Here is a 25214-nt window from a genome sequence, read left to right as displayed (position 1 = left end):
TCTGTTCTCACAGGCAAGACGAATTCATGTTATGATATGGTAAGGCCACAACCATGTGTGAGATTGATTATTTTTGTAGTAGATCAGGCCTCAGTTGCCTCTCTTTTGGTTTCCCATTTTGAACCATAAAGACTAAATTATAAACATCTAGGATTTCTTATCAGTTGTGAAACCACAATAACTAGTATTTGCCAATAGTTTGTCATTGACTCTGAATACTGGCTTTACATGGGATTTGAATGAAAATACAACTGAAAAAGGGCACATGCTCATAAGCTGCTGTTTGCTTGTTTCTCTGAAATGGTATTTTTTTCCAGTTAATAAAGAGTTTCAAAGTGCTAAAGGGCTCTTCGTTTTTTCTTGTCATGTAAAACAAAGAGTGAGTGTGAATTTAAACTGCATTATTTAGCTTCTTGTGGTCCTAAACGCAAGTATTCTAAAAGGAAAGTAAGTTACATGCTGAAACTTCCAATCATGGTTCAAATTAATGACTTTTTTTAAAGAAGTCATCCTTAGTTTCATGCAAATTTTCTTCTAAAATGTTTCTTGAATATATTTGTATAATGTTGTAAATTAAGAGGAAAAGTTGCTAAGAGGCTTATTCTCAGTTTGATGTGATTTTTGACATGTGGAGCTGGAGCAGAGTAAACAGAAAACTGACTGGGAAAACAGTGAAAGAGCAAGTAGTATGTTTGTCGGCTTGTTCTTCCTACAGGCTAGTTACAGTAGTAATGTGGGAAGAAGTGTGTGTTCCTAGCCGGGACCTGGACATTAGTGTCCATTGTAGTCCAAAGTGAACAGAATGTTGTAATGAGTGAGATTGGAAGAGAGGAAGTGACTCAGTTTCTCTGAGGAAAGGAAATAGTTGAAAATAGATAGGACATCATGCAAGCAAATGAGTGACTGGCTGATAACTGTGGAGTGTTGCTGGGTGGAGACTGAGAGGAAATCAAGATTGAAGAAGTGGAGGGAGCAGCCAGGGGAATTGCTGGATATAGGGTCAGAAATGTAGGGTGGAGCAAATGTGTGGAGAGTTTTGGAAAACAGAATAAAAAGAATACTAATCCAACTAGCTGTTGCATGTTTTAAGGCACAGCTAGTTCTCTGAGCGAACTCTGGGAATGAATGTACAGCTGTACTGTTTCCTGAAAGTGTTTCCATTGCTGTGCAGGTACACACATGATTACTAGATTGATCACTTGGGCACCTGTATAATTTACTTTGTGTGAGATGAAATATCAATGCTGAAATCATACTGCTTTAAAAGATTTCTAGAAAACCAGAACTATAACTGTGAGTAACCTGCATTCCATCAAATTAATGGGCGTGCAACTCCTGTAAGCACTTCACTGTACTTGCTGTGCGGCCATTGTCTATTAACATTCCACTGAAGGCAGTGGATTGCTGCAATGTACCTGAATGTTCAGTAGCACAGGAGCTCATGGCACCTGGACATACTGTATCTGGAATACTCAGCAGCAGTCAATTAGTTAACAGTATACAAAGAGTTTGAAGAAAGGGATATTCTAGGCCAAATTTTCAAAAGTGCTCCCATGTAGGCTCCTAAGTTGTCAGATTTTCAAGTGCTCTGCGCCATGCAGCATCTATTGTTCTCAATAGGATCTGCAAAGTGCTGAGTATTTCTGAAAATCTGTGTTCTTAATATAGGTGCCTAAATGGGAGTTGAGGTGTTATGAAAATCAGGTGCCAAGCACTTCTGAAAATCTAGTTTGCGCGTGTATGTCTGTGTAAAATCATATATTTTTTTTGTTATGAAGTAATGTATTGATCGGAGCATATTGGAGATACGTAGGAAACGGATGAAGCAGAAACAACCAATGCACCCAACATTTGTTCTCTTTAAATGGATCTTTAATCATACATTTCTGGACTGTTTATTCCTCCACCATGGGGTACTCTTACCTCTTGAGGGGCTTCAGAGGATCCAGCACTCTCTTGAGACAGAAAAAGGCACCAATATATACACCTTACAACTCACCAGCCAGAATGACATGCTTAATTCCTAACTAAATCCAATGCTAACAGCTGGTTAGGGTCAAGTTCCCTAGCTTACCAACCCTACTAGGCAAGTTGCCATCAACTCACTCCTTTGTTTCCTGATATATGGGGATGGAGTGATACACTGGTTGAGGCTCCAGTGAGGAGGGGAAACAAGGTGTGAAAGAGTTGTCAGGAGAGATTGCAGCAGGAGGTGTCCAGAGGCATGTGTGTCATGGATAGGTAGTGATGGGTAAAGCCTCATGTATGGGGCTCTCCATCCTGAAAATCTATGGTCCGCCTATGCTTTTTGTTTCTGATGTTTGCCTTGTCACTATTCCGAACTGTTTGCTGATATGGAGAGTCAGTAAGTTGCACTGGCAACATTGTGGCTGAAATGTGCTGTTTAATAGAAAGTAAAAGAACGAGGAGTACTTGTGGCACCTTAGAGACTAACCAATTTATTTGAGCATAAGCTTTTGGCATGCAACCGATTAAGTGGTTTTAGCCCACGAAAGCTTATGCTCAAATAAATTGGTTAGTCTCTAAGGTGCCACAAGTACTCCTCGTTCTTTTTGTTAATAGAAAGTGTTACTCTTTGTTTGTATTATACTCTCAGTGTTGAGGGTGTGCTGGTGTCCTGTCTCCAGTTTGTGATAATACATTTCTGGTTAATGCACTGTATAGCTGCTACTTGTATGCTCTTTATTTTGGTTTGTGACTCTCAGACTTTTTTAGTTTACTTTGACATTATAGCCCCTCAACTGCCCCCAAATGACCTCAAAACTGAATCCTTCCAAATCTAAATGTGGGGATGCATCAGCTCATTTCCTAGCTTTAGCCCCAGAATACTCTGTATAGGTTGCTTAGTTAGCCTGGTGAAAGCATGCTTGCACTATGTCACCCTCCTTAGAGTATTATGGGTTACATACTTGTTAATCCAATTAGCAAATGTTCAGCTAATTAAAATCCCTCCTATTAACCAATCTTTTGCCCTGCAAAAATGTTCTCCAGAAAAAAACTACAAGTGGAGGTCAGTAGTCACTCCTGATAATCACATGACTCTTTATTGTTCTTAACTTCTGTCCCCTATGTTAGCCAAAATATTTATGTCTCTTCTCTCTGCAGACTCAATATCATCCCTCAGAGATCTTGCCACCCATCTTTCTGATTTATTTGCTTTATTCTCTTAGTAAATTCAGCATTCTGGCATTTTTAAATCCCCAAATGTTTTCCTTTTTCAGTCATGTCCCTCTCATTGTGATATTATTCTTAGCGTATGTACCCTTCAAAAAGGTGTAGCCCCAAGACAGCAATCTTCCTGCCTTTAATGCTTACCTGCAAAGTATTTAACGTGGCCCTGTCTTGCTTGACTTCCCCCTTTTTGCCCATGGTATTTTCCCAGAAGGTACATTTATTTGGAAACTTTCTTCCTCTAAATCCTTCTCTCCATAGTTGCTAATCTAATTGTATTCCAGATATTTGAGGATAGTACTGAGTTTTTATACTTTTGCCTTTTAGTTTGAAGTATCATTTAACAAAGGAACTGACATCTTCGGAGTGTGTGTGCATGGTGTTGCCAGTAAAACTGTCGTTTTATGAAGAAAAGTTTATGAAAAAGTGCAGCATTAATCAGACATGCCAGTGTGCTGGAATGAAACCGAAGTATAGGTTGCTGTACAAGAAATCAGAAGTAAACAAGAGGATGCTTCATGTGCTGTGAGAATAAACTGTTTGCTCTTCCTTTCCATTTTAAATCTGCAACTCCAATGAGAAATAATACCCATGGATTTGTGTGTGTGTGTAATTAATATTTTGTACCTCTCACCTGCAATATATCAGTTTAATTTACTGAATATTGTATATTGGCTCCTTTTTTTAAAAAAATTGCTTTTGATATAAGGATGGTAAATGAGTAACTCTTTATTTGATGCAATCCTCTTGAGACAGGCCTTTAAAAAAAAATCAGACAAACAAAATGATGAAGTTTGATTTGGCTTATATTAGTCCTTTCCAAATACCTAAATTTGGATGATGTACAGTACATACTCCAGGGAGAGAGAAAAATCTCTGTGTAACTGGAAATATTTTTGGAATACTTTGAAATATGGAAACTTTAAACATACAGTAGCTGTGAAACGCTGGGCTTATATAGTAATATGTATATTCAGAGGCTAGTCTTTTTCCAGGCTCGGAGCCCTCTTCACTGGTGAAAACCAAAGAAATGGACTCTATGCTGCACACTGACTGCTCCAGACAGTCATGAATGTGACCTGGCAACCAGCTCTGTTTCCTGCTGACGTGGCCTCCCACAACAGGAGCAGAACAGAGCAGCTTCAGTATAATGTGGAGGAGAGGGGCAAAGGATGAATCATCAACAGGATGAGAAATAAATTAAGACTCAAACTCCGACGATTCGAGTTTACAAGTATATAAAAACAAGACATTTTGCTTCATAGCAGAATAACACACAATCAGGCAGAGAAGGACTTCATTAAATTTAACAGTTCAAACATAATTCCTTTGGGGAACTGAAGAATTTTTTTTAATCTCTAAGAATCCACCACTGAGGAAATTGATTTATCTCGAGCCCATAGACGAATATTTACTTTTCAAGACCAGTATTAGAATATACAGTGTAGGCTGTATTTTCAAAGATCCTTGAGTTTGTCAATGTGCAGAATTTGCAGTTGGAGTTTGTGGCCCAGGTCTTCAAAGGTACCTAATTCCCATTGATTTCAAATACCCTTGAGGGTCTGGGCCTGTGTGCCTACTTATCTCACTTGCTAGCACATATTTCTGATTGGATCAGCAAGTGTGGAATTGCTGTGTGCAGACACAATGCAGAACTCTTTGAAAATGGCAGCTATATGTTTCGACAACATAGGGTATATCTACACGGCAATAAAAAGCCCATGGCACTGAGTCTCAGAGCCCAGGTCAATTTACTAAGGCTTGTGGGGCTTGGGCTGCAGTGCTAAAATAGTAAACATTCAGATTCGGGCTGGAGCCTGGGCTCTGAGACCCTCCCAGTTCACCAGGTTTCAGAGCCTGGGTTCCAGCCCTGGCAGGAACGGCTACACTACTATATTTTAGCCTCATAGCTCAAGACCTGTGAACCCAAGTCAATTGACTTGGTGCCATGGGTTTTTCTTTGCAGTGTAGACATTCTTCATAAACAATTTTCAGTGTGACCCTATGGGAACATCACATCCAGCTCTGCAGGAATACTAGAACTGTTGTATAGCAATCTGTACAAGTGTAAAGAATTCTCCAAATGTAGTTCCATTACATTCCAATAAATGGTGTCAATATTTTAAAATCCAAACTCCACATTCTTTGCCCAGTACTCAGGGCTGTCCCTAAGGCAGTGCGGGGCCTGAGGCAGAAGTGACGAATCTGTCACTTTTGAGACTGACCTGTCACTTCCGGGACTGACCGAATCGGCCGATTGCACCAGCCGGCGGGGCCCCCCAAACTGTGGGGCCCAGAGCGGTTGCCCTGATTCGCTGTACCCAAGGGACGGCTCTGCCAGTACTACTGCATTTTAGCAAACAACTGAAGCACATCCAACAGTCCTTGTATTCTTTTAATACAATTCACAAATACAACCAATATCCTAAATCAGTAAAGCAAGACTTACTCCAATTGTATTTTTTAACAGTTTTACCAGATCTGGAATTGATTTGATCAGCTTCATTAAGCTCCAGTACCACCTAACTTCCGTCTCACTGATAAATGGCTTGTTTCCTTATCACTGATTCTTCTTTGTCCCTTTCACCATTTCAGTAATGTTTGCTTTGCACAGGCAATGCAAATTCTCTGTGTTGCAACAAAAATCCTACAGTGAGTTGCAAAATAATAGCTTTCTATAATATTTAATGTAACTAGTATGAGCTGCTGTAATTCAGAAATCTTAGCATTTACAGGAAAAGCTTTATCCAGTTTCTGGAGAAATTTTATATCTGGGGGAAAAAAATTAGACACAATACAGTTGTTTTTTCTTTAAGTATGTTGACTTGATTACAACCAGATTGATATCTGTTACAGGCACCAGGTTTTGTAAATCCACCTGAATTATTCAGATTGATAATTGAATTAATGGATTGCAAACATCTAATGTAGGGTTACCATATTTTGTGCCTCCAAATGGAGGACACTCCACGGCCCCCGGCCCCGCCCCCAGCCCCGCCTACACCCCGCCCAACCCCGCCCCCTCCCCAAAGTCTCCGCCCCCTCCCCTGCTTCCCGCGAATATTTGATTCGCGGGAAGCCTGAAGCAGGTAAGAGGGGTGTGGGGGGAGGAGGCGCGGCCCAGGCTGGCCCCCCGGCGTTTCCAGCCTGGGTCGGCTCGGGCCCTGGGGTGCCGGCCCCGGCCGACCACCCCCGGCCCGCCCAGCACTGCCGGCGGCCTGGCGCACCCCCCGGCTCCCGGCTCGGCCGACCCGGCTCCCCGCCGGCCCGGCCGACCCGGCTCCCGGCTCCGCCGGCCCGGCCGACCCGGCTCCCCACCGTCCCGGCTCCCCGCGGGCCCGGCCGACCCGGCTCCCCACCGGCCCGGCCGACCGGCTCCCCGCGGGCCCGGCTGACCTCCCGATTTTCCCGGACATGCCCGGCTTTTGGGGATTTCCCCCCGGACGGGGATTTGAGCCCCCAAAAGCCGGACATGTCCGGGAAAATCCGGACGTATGGTAACCCTAATCTAATGGATTTGTAGTGCTGCTATCTGAAGTGCTGTCTGATCCTCAGGCCTAAAACCAGTGCAAGCAAGTCTGGTTCAAATTGACATGAAGCTTGATCTGAAGCAAGGGTATTGCATCCAGATGCAAGGAGCAATTTGGTGTCCATGCTCAGCTCTGTTTTGGGTCCCCCTCTGTGCAGTCTGTGCCATATGTTGCTAGCTTATTTGTAAAGAGGTCTGCTGTCCACTAATATTTTAGCTAAACCATCAAATTAACAAAAGCAAAGACCTCAAGTTAGGATGGAATAAATAGCTAGGGGCAGTAGCCTATTTGTTGCATTTAGCCCAATCTTTAGTTTAGACATTCCAGAGGAGAAGTCATTATGTCTGTGTGATCATTTGTTTTTTCCAGATTTTGCTGCCTTCTAAGGATTAGTTCTCAAAGTGCATTTGGCAAATGTGTCCTCCGTACACAACTGTCAGAGAGTGGGAAACCATTACAGTCAGGAGGATCATTCTTTTGTGTGGAGTAATGACATGATTTCTGTATTTTAGAATGCTAAGAACTGCTTTCTTGTAGAAGTGGAACTTTATATTCTCCACAAAGCAATATTAACAAGTTCAGCCAGTTTCAAAATTATTATTAACTTCATATGTTCCATTGTGACTATCTTTGGAACAATTATATTGAATATTATTTTATTACTTTATATAAAATGGCTCAGGCAGCCATTTCCTCCTCCTGTAGGCAAAATCTTACCCCAGCTAAGTACAAACTGAAAGATTCTGTGCTTTTAACACAAGTCACCCACTTGGAATAATTTACCAGATCTTCCAAATGACAGTCAAGGCTTATCCCAAAGCCTCTGTTAGGAACATGCTGGTGACACTCTAGGGTTTGCATTGAAAATTCTAAGGGAACTAAGGCTGCCCTCAAACTTTAGACAAGGCTGAGATTACTATGTTCAATGGTGGCAGGGACATCATGGAGCAATGCAAGAACTTCTGTCAGCTCATCATGGACCCCAGGTAGGACCTGTGGATTGGGAACACAGGGAAGCACAATGCCACTCAACATTATACAGGCTTTTTGCATTAATGTTCCTAAAGGCCCGAGATAAGTCGGGACTTGTATCAGTGATACCTCTGGACAGTGTCATATTTTTACATGAATTGAATTGCCTTGAAATCGTCTTGATGGAAAAATTATGTTTTGCTGTATTTTAAATTTACTTAAACTTATACACCCCATCAAAAAGAAATACATACCACATGTTAAAAGTCTCTGATGTAGTACTTGATCCTGATGATGAAGTGAATTGTATCACTTTCACTCTGAGTGTTTGAATCCTGTTACTTTCACTCTCAGAATGTTTGTGTAACCTCCAGGTGATGCTGTATAGTTATGTTCTGAGAAGTTTTATTTGTTCCTCATGACGATATAGTATCACCTGGAGGTTAAACAAACATTATGAGAGCGAAAGTGATCCCACCTAGAATTTGGTACAGTTCAATGTACAGTAAATGTACACTAGGGAACTTTTAGTGTATGCCAGCAGGGTCCATGTAGACCAGTTAGTACACATCACGCTGGTGCAGACTAGAATTCGCATCCCACTGGTGTGCACTAATGGACCACGCAGACAAGCCCTTAGGCTTTGTCTTCACTGCCAAAAAAGGTGCCTTTTTTACCTCTGGGTAACTAATGTATGTGAGCTGTCTCAAGGTAAAAACACAGTGGAGAGAAGGCACTTGTATTTTATCTTGTAAACTGCCAAATGGTAAAACTTTTTTTTACCTGGAGACAGCTGTTAGTTAGTTAGTTACCCTCAGGTAAAAAAACACACCTTTTTAGCAGTGAAGAGTGGGCCTTTAGAGAATCATCACTGGCACTCATTCTTCTAATAGCTATTCAGAATAGTCTGAGGAAAAATAACAAAAGTGCTCATTGGTTGGCATTGAGATGAAGTCACTACATCTGCCTTGCCTATGTATTTATGCTGTTTCAGAAATTGCGCAAGCATAAAGGAAATAGATTACCACTTCTCCTCCTCCAGCTTGTATTTTGACAAGCTTTTTTTCCTGTTGTGTTCCAGGATATTTTCCAGCCTTAAAAATGGCTTAAATGGCCAGACGTGTATTCTAATACCTAGTATCTTTTTGAGCCTTGAGGTGTTACATAAAAGTGAGTGATAAAGTTTGATAGACTTCTCATGACTTAACAGAAAATCTGGAAACTTGCAAATACAAAGTAAATGAGCATGTGGGTTGGAAGCTTCTGATAGTAATCTTAACAGTTTAAACGTGTGTTTGGTAACAGGTTCTGTATGCGGCTGTGATATGTGGTAATACAGAATGTGGTGCAGGTCACCAGTGTTCTACCTGTGTTCTTCAACAAAACATAACCAGTTATGCCAGCTGTGGTGTAAATTGTAAGATCTGTTTATTACTTTGTGAGCTGATTTGCATTTGTACTGTAATCTCAAAACCACTGGAACACGGAAGTGGTACTGTGAAATGAGGCCAGTCCTAGGCCATACAATCCTTATAAAAACAATGAATCAAAGGTTTAGAAGGATGTGTGCTCCCCACACCACTTATACCGCTACTGATGTCTTCATAGGTGAATATTCCTGCACCTATTACTTTGGGCCCTGTTACCTAAATGCTTGAGAAAGGTATATACTAAATCAAATGGATATTTTAAAGACCATTTTTATTTATATGCACTGACTGGTAATCCTAATTAGCTAAGTAATTGTAATTCTAAAACTATCAGGTACTTCAAATCATGTTAATCAAGCATGGCTGTTTCTGTGACATAGGCTAGAGCTTCCTTCCGTTGGGTAGTTTGCCTACAGGATTTTCACTAAGGGCATGTTAAGAGTATTTAACAAGTAAGAGGTAATTGGTTTTTCTTGGGGGACAATTCTCATATTTTGAACATTTATCAGTCAGCTGCAAAATGGAATGAGCCTGATTTGTGGCTACTTGGTCAAAGAACTGTGAAATACAATTTTGAAGAACTGTGAAGTTGAAACCAATTGTATTAATGTATGAAATCCAACTAGCACAAGTCCCACTTTAATCTTGCAGGCATATCAAGAAACTTGATTAGTATAATTAGTAGTATCGTAATTTTCTTGGCGACCGGATGCTTTGGTTGCTGCTGCTTTTTCTATTTTAAAATAGCTGGAGCAGACTGTGCCATCCTGTCAGGTGGTGCCTTCTGCATTTAGTGCTAAAAAATTATCATATTGCTGTTTTTACTTCTGGTGTGTACGTAGGAGGCCCAAAGGATGTTGACTAGAAAAATTGCTCTAACTCCCACTTTACAAAAACTGTGTCATTGTGATTGCAGTTGCTGTAGCTATTGCACACCTTACTATGAGACATCTTACTTTACAAGACAAACTGGGAGCTGGGTATCTGGGTGGAACTGAGACTCTTGTTTGCATCTTGCCATTGGACCTCTTCTAGATTATCAGGCCAAGGGAAAGTGAGTGAAAAGGGCCTTGGATTCTTTCAGTGGTGTTTCTTTAATTTACAGGTAGTGAAATGATGTTTCACTTGAAGAGCTCTCTGAATGGTGGTAGTTCTCAGCTACCATTGCCTGTTTTGATTATAGTGTTTTGCAGGATGAACAAGTCAGCCGTTTTAGTGTCTGAGCCTTTCCCCATTAAAATCAATAGGAGTTTGGCCATAACTTCACTGGGAGCAGGATTGAGCCATAATAATGCAGAATTCTACACAACAGTTCAGGACAGAAAGTGAAGACTGATCCTATGTGTCCCTGAGGGACCATATACAGTGTACAGATTGGCAAGAAGAATGTAATTACCTGAGTTGTAATTTGGCCAGAACTCCTAAACTATTTAGTTACATGAAGCGTCATAGTATCTTTCATAACCACAAGTAGTCGGGATCTTTGTTTTAAATCTCCTTTAAACATAGCATTGGGCCCCTAGTACTGTGCTGGGGTATGATCTTGATACTGACTCAGGAAACTGTGGTCTACTGAATTGTCAATACCAGTTCCTGCAGCAACCTGCATTTTCCTTGGAGCTCTCCACTCCTATTACTGACCTGGCCTGACCCTGTTTAGCTTGTGATAGAATTGCAGCACAAAGTTAGCTTTATAGCTACAGCTTTAATGATCAATTATACTCAGCTGTCAGATAAAGATTTGTGTTTTGTATTTGTATAGCCTTAGGGTGAGTTAGTGTCAGTTGCAAAGTCCATGTAAAGAAAAATTTAAGACACAAAAAGAACAAGTTCTATGGGAGTGGCTCTTTTAAAATTAAACATGCTTAGTGACATTAGGGTGACAGACAGCAAATGTGAAAAATCGGGATGGGGGTGGGGGGTAATAGGAGCCTATATAAGAAAAAGACCCAAAAATCAGGACTGTCCCTATAAAATCGGGACATCTGGTCACCCTAAGTGACATGCAAAGTTGAATTATGGAAGCTTTTGTACAGATTGTGGATGTCTTGCTGTTTCCTCCTTTTTTTTTTTTAAAGCTGCAAACTATAATTATGTGGTTTCTTATTGACCTTGTTATTTAATTATTTATTTTGATTTACAACACAGCACCAAGCATGCTGTTAGTTTTATACAAAGAGCCTGCCCCAGAGAGCTTACAATCCAAGGCCCATATCCAACGATATGATCCATGCATGCCTACTCCTGTGTGCATGTGGAACTACACTGACTATAACGAGGCTCCTTGCAGACTTCAGGGACCACCCACATAGCTCAGATTGCAGGATTGGGGCCTGGAGACTAGACACAATGAAGACAAGATGCATTCAGATATCCAGTGATAAATAACCTGAGGCTTAAAAAAAAGAAAGAAAAATCTCCCCCATGATTGTAATAAACACATTTTTATCCTATTATTCATTTTTATTTTTCTCTCTGATGCCTATTTGCATGAATTTTTCATGAAAAGTAAATTATTGATATAATTAGATTCCTATCACATTTTATTGCCTTTGTTTGGGCCATAAACTGTAGACCTAAAAGCTTTTAGCCAATGAAGGTATTTTCACTTCCCTGGAAATAAGACTCCGAGTTAACTTGAGAAGGTTCTCAAGAAAAGTGATCTCTTTGTCTCTGGAGTAGCAATCACAGATGACGTATGTCTGAAATGTAAAACTAACTTCCAGAAAATTAAATGCAGGTATCGTGCAGAGGTTGCAAGGATGTGTTTTATTGGGCTACATTATATTACTTATGAGACACTGGTGTTTATTGTGCATTGAGCTGTATGTCAGATGAGTACAAATATTTGTATAAAGCATACAGTCGATATTATTGGAGCAATTTGCATGGCTCTACTACAAATGCGGTCAATTAGGGAGTAATTCATATAATGTCTTACTTTGATCTCTGTTTAACAATTTAATTGCGACTTAAACAAATACTTTGTGCTTGGTTTCCAAATTTCCACTTGGGAAAGTCTCAGAAAGGAAGTTTTGTGTGTCAGGGACACATAATTGTTTTATCAAGCTGTTCCTGAAGCTTTCTTTTGGATTTAAAGATTTTATTATCTGTGCTCTTTCCTCGTAAGAGCTGTATGTTGGCCAAAATGTCAGGAACAACCAAACAAACTGTAAATGTCAGGTGAAGAAAATATTGTACTTTAAGAACATGCTGTTGATTGCTTTCATAATCTGGATACCTATTCTTTATTTTATACATTATAATGCCATTATGAATATTTATGTATTTTGATGCAACGGTTTATAGATAGCTGATACTTCTAGTGCATCCAGGGCCTAAGCCTAATGGAAAACAATGGCAAATCTCCAGCTAACTTCAACTGAGGCATGAAATGCTCATCACCTCTTAGGATGGACTTATTTAGCTGTTCCCTCATGGCACTTGTTTTTGTGTTTGTAATGTGGTGTTTATATATTGCAATATATATTTTGAAAACTAACATACTTGATCACTGTGTTCAGATTCTTATGTGATACATTTTCCCCCAATAATAAATGCCATCGCTGCTGTTCCCTCCAAGTATGCTTTGTGGATGTCAGGTGTGAGGGAGAGAAAACTACTCCATTCATGGGAAGGCTGTAGACAGGTTGCAGTGCAACTTTTTTACAGTTGCTGCTTCAGTTTCTACAGAGGTTCCCAACCACTGGATCCATGTAATCACAGACCCAGTGAGCTGTTCTGTGGCTCACCCTAAATCTTTCCTATATGCTGGTATATTTGGCGTTGGCTGGATGATGTCTCTCAGGCATGTACCTGTGTCATTCCTCTTTGCTATATTCATAACTCATTTTAATTCATTGGGTTTTTTCTTTTTTGAATCTCCTTCTTCTCTCTGCTTATTTTTATGGGTGCCAGTGCCCTTTTCTATCAATCATAGAAATGTAGGAATGGAATGGACCTTGAGAGGTCATCAAGTCCAGCCCTCTGCACTGGCCCAAGTACACCTAGACCATCCCTGACCGTTGTTTGTCCAACCTTTTCTTAAAAGCCTCCGGTGATGGGGATTCCACAACCTCCCTTAGAAGCCTGTTCCAATACTTAGCTATCCTTCTAGTTAAAACGGTTTTCCTAGTGTCTAACCTAAATCTCCCTTGCTGCAGATTAAGCCAACTACTTCTTGTTTTACCTTCTGTGGACATGGAAAACAATTGATCACCGTCCCTTTTGTAACAGGCCTTAACGTATTGGAAGGCTTTTACCAGGTGTGTCCCTCTCCTCTTCCCGGGTCGTCTTTTCGCAAGATTAAACATGCCCAGGTTTTTAATTATTTCTCATAGGTCAGGTTTTCTAAACCTTTTATTGGGTTTCTAGCTCGCCTCTGAACTCTCTGTAATTTGTCCACATCTTTGCCCAAAACTGGACATTGCACTCCAGCTGAGGCCTCACCACTGCGGAGTACAGCAGAACAATTACCTCCTGTGTCCTACCTACAACACTCCTGTTAATATACCCAGGAATGATATTTGCCTTTTTCAAAACTGCATCATTTTGTTGGCTCATATTCAATTTGTGATACACTATAACCCCCAGGTCATGTTGTTCCAGGGCCCCAGAATTTGTTTAAATTTTAAAATGTGTCTTTTACCTGGTCATATTTTTTGAGAAGAGAAGAGAAATATTTACCTAAAGGACAGGATTCTTCTCCTCAGTGATTGGTATCCTCTGCTTATGAGGGAGTTTTTTTATAACTTTATAACAATTCTAAGCTTTCCTATACTTTCCCAGCCAAGGAATCTTGGCCTGCAAAGTGCTTTTTTGGAGAGGGTGTGGTTATTACTCTATACTGGAAGGGTTTTTCCCCTAACATGTAGAACATTCTGATGGCTTTCTTGCAAAATGCTTCCAGTACAGAATTACTTACAATTCTAGTAACTGAGGCCTTATTGAAGTACAATTGTCTTAACAATCTCTTTTTAGTTAAAACTGCATCTGTTTAGTGAAGTAAGTTCTAATTACTGTTTCTAGATTTGGCCTAACTTAACAATACTCCAGTCAATAAAGTTACCACTAGTAAAATAAACACTGTCTAGTGTTTTGATCAGAAATATAAAGATGGCTAGATTCTGTTCTATTTCAGTGCTTTCCAAACCCTTTCCATACCATACTCCTGAGGGCATTCTGCACCAAAAAATTAAAAATTCTGCACACAATATTTTAAAATTCTGCAGGTTTTATTTGTCAATAAATAAATGCAGAGGCTTCAGCATGGCAGTGGGGAGCACAGACCCCTGGCTGTACAAAAGTGGGGATCACTTGCAGCTTCCCCTCCACACACCCCCAGTACACAGACTTAGTCATGAGGCTGCATCCGACCCTGACACAGCACAAGGCCTGGGCCTGCCACCCTGCGCACCAGGTGTGGGGCAGGCAGGCTCAACTAGGCAGGATCCAGGTGTGGAGGGGCTCAGTGTGGGGGGAATCCAGGTGTGGGACGAGAGGATTCTGTGTGGAACAATCTGGGTACAGGCAACTCAGTGGGGGGTCAAGGTGTGGGGGATCCGGATGCACAGGGGCTCGTTGAAGAAGTTCCAGATGCAGGGACAATGGGACTCTGCAGGGGCTTCCAAGTGAAAGTGGTTGGAGCTCAGCAGAGGGGTCTGCGTGTAAGGGTATCAGTAGGGGGTCTGGGTGCTGGGAATTGGGGCTTGGTGGAGTGGGGGTCTGGATGTGGGGACTTGGGGTGCAAGGGGTGGGGCTTGTCAAGAGGGGTTGAGTGCAGGGAGTTCAGTGGGTAGGGGTCTGGAGGCGGACGTCTGGGTGCAGGGGGGCTCCAGATGCAGGGTTGTGGTTCAGTGGGGTGGGGTTCACATATGGAGGGCTAGGGGGTTCCGGGTGTAAGGGGGAGGCTTGGCAGGAGTGTCTGGCTATGGGAGGTCCAGATGCACAGGGGTTGGGTGGATGGGGGAGCAGCTCCCCATACAGTGACCCCTCCTCCCACGGCTGAGGAGCGATGAGGGCAGGAAGCCGGGGATGATGTTGAGCTTCCTGCAGCTGGGAAAAGTTTCTGGGGACGGGCCTGACACAGCCCCAGCCACTCCTTGCAGGGGAAGAGGAAGTCCTGTCCGCTCCTGCCTACAGCCCAGCTGGGACTAGCAACTGTGAACCCAGCTCAGGATAGGAGCCACTGACTGGGGCGTCCCCAGCCTTGCTGTGATTTACCTCTCCACAGGCTGCTCCTGGTGCCTGAAACGATGTATCTGCACAGCTAGGGTGTGGTGCGTTTTTCTGCAGGGAAGCAAAGAAACCTGTGGGCGACACGAATTCTGTGCACATGCAGTGGTGCAGAATTCCCCCAAAAGTACATGCCAAGAACCCAATCAGATGCCACTTCCATCCATCTAGGATCCAGTTAGCATCCCCCTCCTATTTAGCATTAAGGGGAAGGTCAAGGTGAGTGCAACCTCCTGATACCAGTTCACTACTCCCTGGGGGTCATGATGCTTAGTCTGAGAACTCATGCCATATTTATGTGCTTTCCGTAGCTGTGAGGTGCAGAGTGGAACAAAGAAGAGCAACATAGGACACCCTCAAATAGCAAAAGGGAATAGAACTGCACTATTTCAGAGTGTTTCCCCTTCTCTGGGATCTGGGGGGTTTGGCCTCATCCACTGTCCCCCCAAAAAGTTAGAACATTAAATGCCATGAAGTGAACATCACAGAGATTCCTGAACCATCTTTTCCTCTTCCCACAGATGATAGCATGAGGATATAATATGGTATCCTTGTCCTTTAATCTGCTGCATATGTCTTGTTATATTAAAGGCAGATTTGGAGGGAGTTTCTCCTAATTCTGTAATTGACTTTTTATTGTAGGAAGTTTTCCATAAATAAGAAGTTTTATTGCCCAATACAGTACATCAAAAAGACACTAGGCAGGCTAAGTGTTGTTCTGAGTGATGCTTTGGACCCAAGTGTGCTGGTGATAATTGACTTACGCCAGTAGTTCTGTTGGCATCCAAGAGATGACTTGTGTGAGTAGGTTCTCAGCGACGTGCATAAGGTCTCCTCATTGGAGCCCTTACTATTCAAAACACATAAAATGTATATTGAGAACCATTCAAGTTTACAGATAAGTGTTGCTCAAAATCTGCTGCTTCGTAGGTGCACCAGGGTGATAGCAGATTTTTCAAGGAGTGGTATAACAGGTGGCAGAATTTGAATTAAACTCTGACCTTTTCAAAATTCTGTATGGAAACATACGGTCTTATCACAAAACATGACAAGATATTGGACAGGCAAGGAATAACTGATGGCAGGGTTTTTAGATACTATCATCTTTTGTAGCAATAATAATTGTTACAGTAACATCAATCGCATAGTAATATCCCGGTCATGCACAGCATTCAGAGGTCTCTTGAGTGTGGTATGGGTGGCAACAGTGTATGCCAAGTGATTTCAGAAACCAAGTCTGCTAGGCCCTTTTGCATATGCTAGGCCTGATTCTCCTCTCACAGCACTTTCCACAGTCCCTCAGCACCTCTGGCTAGATCTCCCCAGTAGGGTTGCTAACTGTCTAATTACACAAACCAAACACCATCGCCCGCCCCCTTTTCTGCCCCTTTCCTGAGGCCCCTGCCCTGCTCACTCCATCCCCCCTTCCTCCATCGCTTGCTCTCCCCCACCCTCACTCACTTTTACCAAGCTGGGGCGGGGAGTTGGGGTGCCGGGCTCTGGGCTGGGGCTAAGGGGTTTGGAGTGTGGGAGGGGGCTTCGCACTGAGCCTGGAGCAGGGGGTTAGGTTGCGGGAGAGGGTGTGGGGTGCAGGCTCTGGTTGGGAGGTGCTTTCCTTGGTTGGCTCCACATCGACAGCGCAGTGAGGCTAAGGCAGGCTTCCTGCCTGCCGGGCCCCGCGCTGCTCCAAGTGGCCGGCACATCCCTGCGGCCCCTGCTGGGGGTGTGTGTGGGGGAGCGTCAAGGGGCTCTACTGCCCACAACCCCGGGCACCTCTCCCCCAGCTTGGGGTGGGGGGCAGCGCGGAGACCCCTTGTGCGCCCATCTCTCCCCCCCCCCCCCCGGCTGCAGGGATGTGCCAGCTACTTCCGGGAGCTGCACGGGGCCAAGACAGGCAAGGAGCCTGCCTTAGCCCCACTGCGCCGCTGGACTTTTAGCAGCCTAAAATGTCCTGGTTTGGCTTCAGTAGCCTCTGGGAGATAAGGCCGATTCCAGGACACTCCTGGCGAAACCTACTCCCCTGCTCTATAACTGTGTGGCTTGCTTGACTGATACTTTAAAGTTCTCTCAGACTTGAAGCATGGCCTGCTATCATTACATACAAGTTTTGTAGTTTTACTAACATGATGACATGCAATGCTGTAGAAGACTGGTGACTGAGGCCTTTAAGAAACATATCCCTGCTTGTGCCATGCTCGGCCAACTGTGTTTTCCTCAAGGTAAACTTGAGAGTAAATTGTTAATATTTCAGGTTCTCCATCACTGAGCCCAACACTGTACTCCCCTACCTCTTCATTCACATGCCTCTTCAAGACTCTTTAAAACAATAAAGTCAGTGTTGAAGCCTAGTCAGAGGTGCATAACAGATCTTGTAAAGAGTTTTTATGGGATGCCTGAGAATTACTTTGGCTTGTGTTGCATCATTTTGAGCACAGTGAAAGGCAGCCTTAAAGTATCAAAGGAGAAATCTTGCTTGAGATCTTTTAGAGAAGTTATAAAATGTAAAACTGCGGGCTAAACATTTTCATGAAGGAATGTTCTTGAAAGCAGGCCAGTTTTGTTTACAGCAGCAACTTATGTGACAGTTTGTACTCCAACTTGGAAAGGCCATAAGGATGAGTCACAAATTTCCTGGCTGCTTAGCCAAGACAAAATAATTAAAAACAATTTCATGGGTTGGCCAATTCAGCCAGAAAATCATCTTCTCCAGGGAAATACTTTTTGCTTTTTTCAACAAGAGTAGGATTTATTAAATTGTTCCCAAAACGACACCAACATATAAGGTAGTGGGGAGGAGGAACTTCACATGTTCAACTAACTACACCGTAGTGTTAATTATATTCTATAACTGTCATGTTCAAATTGAGACAAAATGATAAACCAAGTATATATAAAGTTAGATTGATAGTGGAGACAGCATAGTACAATGGCAGGATCATAGGACCTGGAGTTAGAAGACCTAGGTTCTGTTCTTGGCATTTCTGCTGGTTCACACATGACAGGACAGTTCACTTAACCCTTTTGTGCCTAATTTCACCATATGTATAATGGGAATAATGATGCTTTCCCACCTTTGGCAGAGCACTTTGAGATCTATGGATGAATAGCACATTGTAGGTCTTGGGTATCTATTATTTCACACTTAATCCTTGTCTTTACTAGTGTTTATGCTGCATAATGTGAACTACTTTACTCAGATGCAACAGGATAGACTTACAACTGAGTTCAAACATTAATTTGAATTTCCTTTTGAGCCATAGAATTTAATACCAGGAAGGACCACTAGATTATCTGGTCTTACCTCCTGGCCATCAACACCACCCTGCACCTTCACACTAAACCTAGCAAACAAAATTAGACCAAAGTATTACAGCCCACAAGAGACTAGACGGTTATGTGCCACAGATAGAGAATAGGAGTGACCAAGGTACACCAATTCATGAGTCCCATGCAATGGCCGGGAATTGATTAAGTGCTATATACCCAGATAATCGTGGCAAGTGACCCTCACTCCATGCGGCACAGGCAGGCAAAAAACCCCAATATTAGTTCCAGTCTGACCTGGGGGGGAGGGGGATTGCTTTTGTACCCTCCATGTGCTGATCAATTAGACCCTCAGCATGTGAATAAGAGCCAGCCAGCCAATCATGTGCGAGAGAGAATACTCAGTGTCACCTCAGATTACTGACTCACCCAGTCCAGTGTCCCATCTCCATTTGTGCCATCTCTAATACAGCAAAGAGCAAGTGCACAATGTTTTGTATTAGTTTATTTTCCATGGTGTCCTTTTATTTAAAATTAGTGGAGATATCCTATCTCCTAGAACTGGAAGGGACCTTGAAAGGTCATCGAGTCCAGCCCCCTGCCTTCACTAGCAGGACCAAGTACTGATTTTTGCCCCAGACCCCTAAGTGGCCTCCTCAAGGATTGAACTCACAACTCTGGGTTTAGCAGGCTAATGCTCAAACCACTGAGCTATCCCTGTCCTTTATTTAAGGATGGGTGTGTCAAGGAAAGGGTATGGTTGATCTTGTTAATTCATATGTAACAGGTTGTTACATTTGCAGAAACTGCATTTTATCTTTAGAAACTTTCTCCACCAGTTTTTTTTAAATAAAATAAAATATTTTCACTATTTAAAACAAAGGTATAAAATGTTAATTTAAAATAAGCAGTAACTGGTTTACTTGATGTATAAATATTTTCATAGGTGCAAATACAATTAATGAGAGCAAAAAAATTACCCCTTTCAGCCTAACCAGCTGTGATGTCTGGGAATAGATATTACAATGGGTAAGCAAAAATCTTATGTGACAATGAGACAGGTGCAATAGTTGGATAATGAAAAATTGTCTCTTTGCTCAAATAGGCCTTCATTGCCTGTTGTCTTGTGTGTTCATGTAGTGTAATAGCACACCATGCATGGGGAAAACCAAGAAAAAGTAACCCTCACAATAACCTTGATTTTTTATTGTAATCACACTCGTTTACTGTGGTTGACTGTTTAACATTCAGATCAGCATAATGTTGCAGATAAGGAGGGTTAGTTCTCAGATCTTGGTTTTCATATTCATGTTAGTGTTTCCAGCAGCCTTGTAGCAGAGATTTCCAAAAGACATGAGGACGTCCTTTCTAATGCATTTGTAGTCTTCTTGTAATAGTATTGAAGCTTTTGAATTCCTCTTTAGAACTGATCTCTGCTGCCCTACACCTTTCAAGATTCATGGATCTTCTACACATGCCTACCACAACGTGTGGTATACCTCATTCTCCTATAGCAGGGGTCGGCAACCTTTCAGAGGTGGTGTGCCGAGTCTTCATTTATTCACCCTAATTTAAGTTTCACGTGCAGTAATATATTTTAACATTTTTAGAAGGTCTCTTCTATAAGTCTATAATATATAACTAAACTATTGTTGTATGTAAAGTAAATAAGGTTTTTAAAATATTTAAGAAGCTTCATTTAAATTAAATTAAAATGCAGAGCCCCCCGGACCGGTGGCGAGGACCCAGGCGGTGTGAGTGCCACTGAAAATCAGCTCGCGTGCCGCCTTCGGCACATGTGCCATAGGTTTCCTACTCCTGTCCTATAGTAACTTGTGGGTGAATGAAATTGCACAGGAAAAGGATAAAAGGGAAAACCACCTCATCATCTGTAGGTAAACACCTGTCACAAAGTGATCACTCTATATCTGACCTGTGAGTCCGCATTCTCAAGGAAACCTGCACACAGCTTTCAAAAGATGAGCCTGGGAGCTTAAATTCATAACTGTGTTAGATACTAAAAGTCATGGACTGAACAGAGACACCGGATTTATGGCTTATTACAACCCCCAGTTGCTTTCCCCCATTCCTTTCCTGCCAATCATTGGAGGAGTGTTAATTGGCCACTTCACCTTGAATGGTCCCTTGAAATATGTGTCCACTACGTATGCTAAACAATCTGTTCAAATCTTGTATTTAGCACTGACACTTGCAGTTAGTTTCCTAGACCTGAAGAAGAGCTCCGTGTAAGGTTGAAAGTTTGTCTCTCTCACCAATAGAAGTTGGTCCAATAAAAGTTATTGTCTCACTGACATTGTCTCTCTCATATCTTGGGACCAATGTGGCTACAACAAAACTGCATGCTACACCCATCAGGGGCTCGATCATCTGCACATCTACCAATGTGATATATGCCATCATATGCCAGCAATGCCCCTCTGCCATGTACATTGGCCAAACTGGACAGCTTCTATGCAAAAGAATGAATGGACACAAATCTGACGACAGGAATTACAACATTCAAAAACCAGTAGGAGAACACTTTAAATTCCCTGGTAACTCAATAACAGACTTAAGTGGCAATTCTTCAACAACAAAAAACTTCAAAAACAGACTCTAACATGAAACTGCAGAACTGGAATTAATTTGCAAACGGGACACCATCAAATTAGGCCTGAATAAAGACTGGGAGTGGATGGGTCATTACAAAACCTAATTTTACCATACTAATTTCCCCTTATTGTTATTCACACCTTCTTATCAACTGTTTGAAATGGACCCCCCTCATTACCACTACAAAGGTGATTTTTCCTCCCTGGGTATTCTACTGTTAATTGAATTGTTTCATTAGACTGACCCCCGACTTGGTGAGGCAACTCCCATCTTTTCATGTACTATTTTTCAGTTACCTATTTTAAATAAATATACCCCATGCATGGTTGACAACCCAAACATTGCATTTTTCAGTGTCAAAGTGAAACTTACTGTATTAACTTTTGCTGCCCTTGCTGAGAAAAATGCAAAAAATAAAAATAAAATGCATTTCTAAAATCCTTTCAATTTTAATAACCTTAAGTTTTGTTAGTAATATAGGTGATGGCACTTTCATTTAGAAAAATTGTATTTTAAGTGGATGGGGCCCTTTTTTTTTGAATACATGAACTAACTGTGTGTGTTTATATATGACTGTGAACTTTTTAAAGCAAATTAAATTTCCTTAGGGTTAAAACACACGAGGGAATCTTCTTCATCATTCTGTGCTTTATACGTGGCTTTTCCATATGGGCTCATAACATGAGACACACTGTAGTCCATTGTGAAAGCTGATTTGGTGTCAGTTTGGTTAGTAAACTGTACATATCATAGAGCACACTGGCTCTGTCTGTCATGTAAATGTTTCTGCTATATTCATGCACCCAAAGTCCCTATATTGAAGTTCCCTATCCAGCTTTTGTATTTTTTTTTTTAAAAAGAAGACCATGCATGCATTTTTGCCCTATATTTCCTTAAGGGAAGTAGGAAGAGCTTTACTGACCTGCATTGTGCACTAACCTGTACTAACTGCCCATCAATATTTCAGTTAGAGGGAGAAGGAAGAGCTGTACAATGAAACCTGCTTAGAGTGAATTTAGAAACAGAGGAACTGTCTCTAATGAAGTGGCAGGAAAGTCCCAGATTGTTCAGTGCATTACAGTGTGTAAACTGAAAATCTGCTTCCACTGATGCTCTACTTAGAAGGAAAAGTCCTTTTTGCTGTGGAGAGGCTATGGTAGGCACCCGAAAGCAGGAGGGCTGCTGTGACTCCACTGCATGGGGAGGGCCCAAGCTTCAGAGGCCATGTAAGATGGCTACATAGCCCTGTGTGTACTGAGGAACTGAACTCCTTGTCAGCTCACTAGGTGGGAGCAGACGGACCGTGGCACATGCATGTGTTTGTGTATGGGAAAGTGGTTGGTGCACACCTAGCTCTGCAAGGGCAAGGGACTATAGTAAGGGCCACAGATCAGCTGTGTGTGTCCCATCCTTTAGCTATGAGTCGGAGGAGGATTCTGTCTACTTCATCCCCTTTTTGTTGGGCTCTGCTTGAGACAACAAGAACTGTACCCATCAAAGTGGTCTTTGAAATACAAATGAATTTATTGTAGGCCAGATTTTGCCCTAGAATTTAGCTGTTTGTGCATTTCTAAAGGCAGTACCATCAGATGGTTCCGCTCTGCTTTGAACTGGGTGAGTGAACCAAATGTGTATGGAAATTTCCAGGTAGAAATTTTGCATTCCTACAGCTACTGTTCTCCCCCCCCCCCTCCACCTGTCTGCCAAAATTGTGCCAAAAAACAAAACAAAACAAAACAGTCTGTGGTAACACTTTGCAGTCTTTTCACTTCCCTGTAAATCTCCTGATTTGATGGTGTTTATAATGAAAATACTACCACAAGCTTTATTTTAATGGTGAAAATGGTGTTTTCCATAATGTTAAATATTTTACTGTATCTGCTGTAAAATAAAACTCTTGATGCATTCAGACACTGAAGAAAGAGGGTCCATGGAGGTCTTGGCCAATAACAACACAAAGATATCCATCTGGAACAGGCATACAAAGGGCTTCTGTGCTTGCTTTGTTTTGTGTACCTTTACAAAGGTTGTAAACTGAGCTTTGTGGGGAAAGTATACAAAAACGGTATGCTCGGGTTGTAATGCAAGCATTTCAAAGGGGAGCAGTGGTGTGCCTTCAGCAACTGGTTTTAAAAATTCATCACATAATTAACTTAGAGATAGGCTTAATATTTGTTAATGTTTCTCTGAAATGCATCTGGGAAAGCATGTTTGATATAACCTCAGTGAGAACTGAGACATGAACATATGCTACAAGAATGGTATATAGTTTTATTCTAATGTGAGTCATCAAATGAATGTGTAATGTTAATGATAATTCTTTTCCATCCAGAGATTTTGATATACTTAACAAATGGTAAGTGTCATAATTTCCCTTTTACTGGTGGAGAAATTGAGGCACGGGGCAGCAGGAACTCATCTCAGGTCATGCGATGAATCTGTGGCAGAGTTGAGACTAAGACTCAGGTGACGAGTAGTTTAATCTCAGGCTCAAAGCGCAAAGAAATACTGCTTTATGTAAAATAAATGTTTGTGCTACATGAATGGGCAAATGTGTTAGTCTCAAAACACACTCTGCAGTAGAGTGAAGAATATACATGGGAGAAAAACAAATTCTTTTGACATTCCTTGAAGCAAATACAGCTGCATTAAACATTTTTTTAAAAAGCACAGTGGCATTTCCCTGGATAATCAGAATTACAGCTGAGCATGAACAGCATGGCATAGTTTTGTCTGGAGTTAATTTACTTAAAGTGTTGCAACACTGATTATTACCCAACACAAAACAGCTGTATTCATTACTAATAGAGGCAATTTGACAAAACACCAGCATGGATTTTTCCCACAAGTAACAGATGTGTACAAGAGATTGCCACCCCCTTTCCCCACGTTGGCTACATCTGCAAACCGTGTAATGCTCCTATGGACTTGTAGGTGTGGTGTTTGCCATATAGCTTTCAAGAATAGATGTGTTTGTTATAAGCGTATGATGGAATAGTTGTGTTGTGACTCAGGGTGATCTATCAGCTGGAAAATTTTAACATCTTGTAAGAAAATGTTTCTGCCTTATTTTTTTTTAGTACTAAAATATTTTGTGGATGCAAACACACACTCTGTTCCCAACATGTATACCAAGTGCATCGAAATAATTTCCTAGGATTTTGTTACTGTTAGTTGGTAAACAGATGATTTAAAGGATTTACAATTTGCCACACCTCCCAAGTTTTCCCTGGAAGTGGAACTGTTTTCTGTTGAGTACAGATGGGAAAATATGTATTGTGCAGCAGAATGCACATAAGGAAACTGGTAGTAAGAATTCATTTCCCCGCTCCCCACCAAAACAATAATAATTCCATGCTTGATTGGCAAGCAGCAGTATAATATACAGCTGACATCACAATGGAATATTTTCAACAAATTTAGTCTATTAAAGGTCAGCAGTCAGCTAGAGTATCTAACAAAATGGCCTGAAGGAACACTGTGCTTGACCATCAAAGTAAGTTTTGTGTAGGCAGGGAGGGAGGGAGGGAAGGAAAAAAATCTGGTACTGTGTAGAAACCTAAGAGGGCACAAGAAGTTCTTTATTACTTGTGATTGTCTGAAGAACTCATCTTTAAAAAAAACAACAAAAAACCCAAACCTTCCTTTTTGAAAGATCACATATTGAATAGTTTACTGTGATCAAAATAGCTTTTTAGAAGTTGGTACAATGCTTGAACATCAATGAGTAGAGACTGTGGTTTGATTTCCGGTATCAAAGGGGTCATCTGTTTCACAGCTGCCTTACCAGCTAATAGTTGGTGAATTTTCATATCCTAGATTTTGGAGACGTTACTCAGATGTTTATCCTTCGAGCTGTCAGAGAAATGCAAGAAACTTAGGACTGCTGGTTGACACTAAAAAAGCTTTGCTTGAGGAGATAGCTGTAGGAAATGAATGATAAGAATAAAGGAAAAATGTATCCAGAGGAAAAGCTTGA

General features: G+C 41.6%; 1 protein-coding gene across 5 annotated transcripts in view; it reads left to right on the top strand.

The window, feature by feature from the left end:
* Window positions 1-25214, top strand: part of FNDC3B (fibronectin type III domain containing 3B) — a 369204-nt gene that overhangs the window by 101769 nt on the left and 242221 nt on the right. The gene's annotated exons all lie outside the window — the stretch shown is intronic.

This window comes from Chrysemys picta, chromosome 9 (assembly GCF_011386835.1).
Source record: "Chrysemys picta bellii isolate R12L10 chromosome 9, ASM1138683v2, whole genome shotgun sequence".
Classification (NCBI taxonomy): domain Eukaryota; kingdom Metazoa; phylum Chordata; order Testudines; family Emydidae; genus Chrysemys; species Chrysemys picta.
The sequence above is the reverse complement of the archived record's forward strand: the minus strand, read 5'-3'. Positions and strand labels throughout refer to the sequence as shown.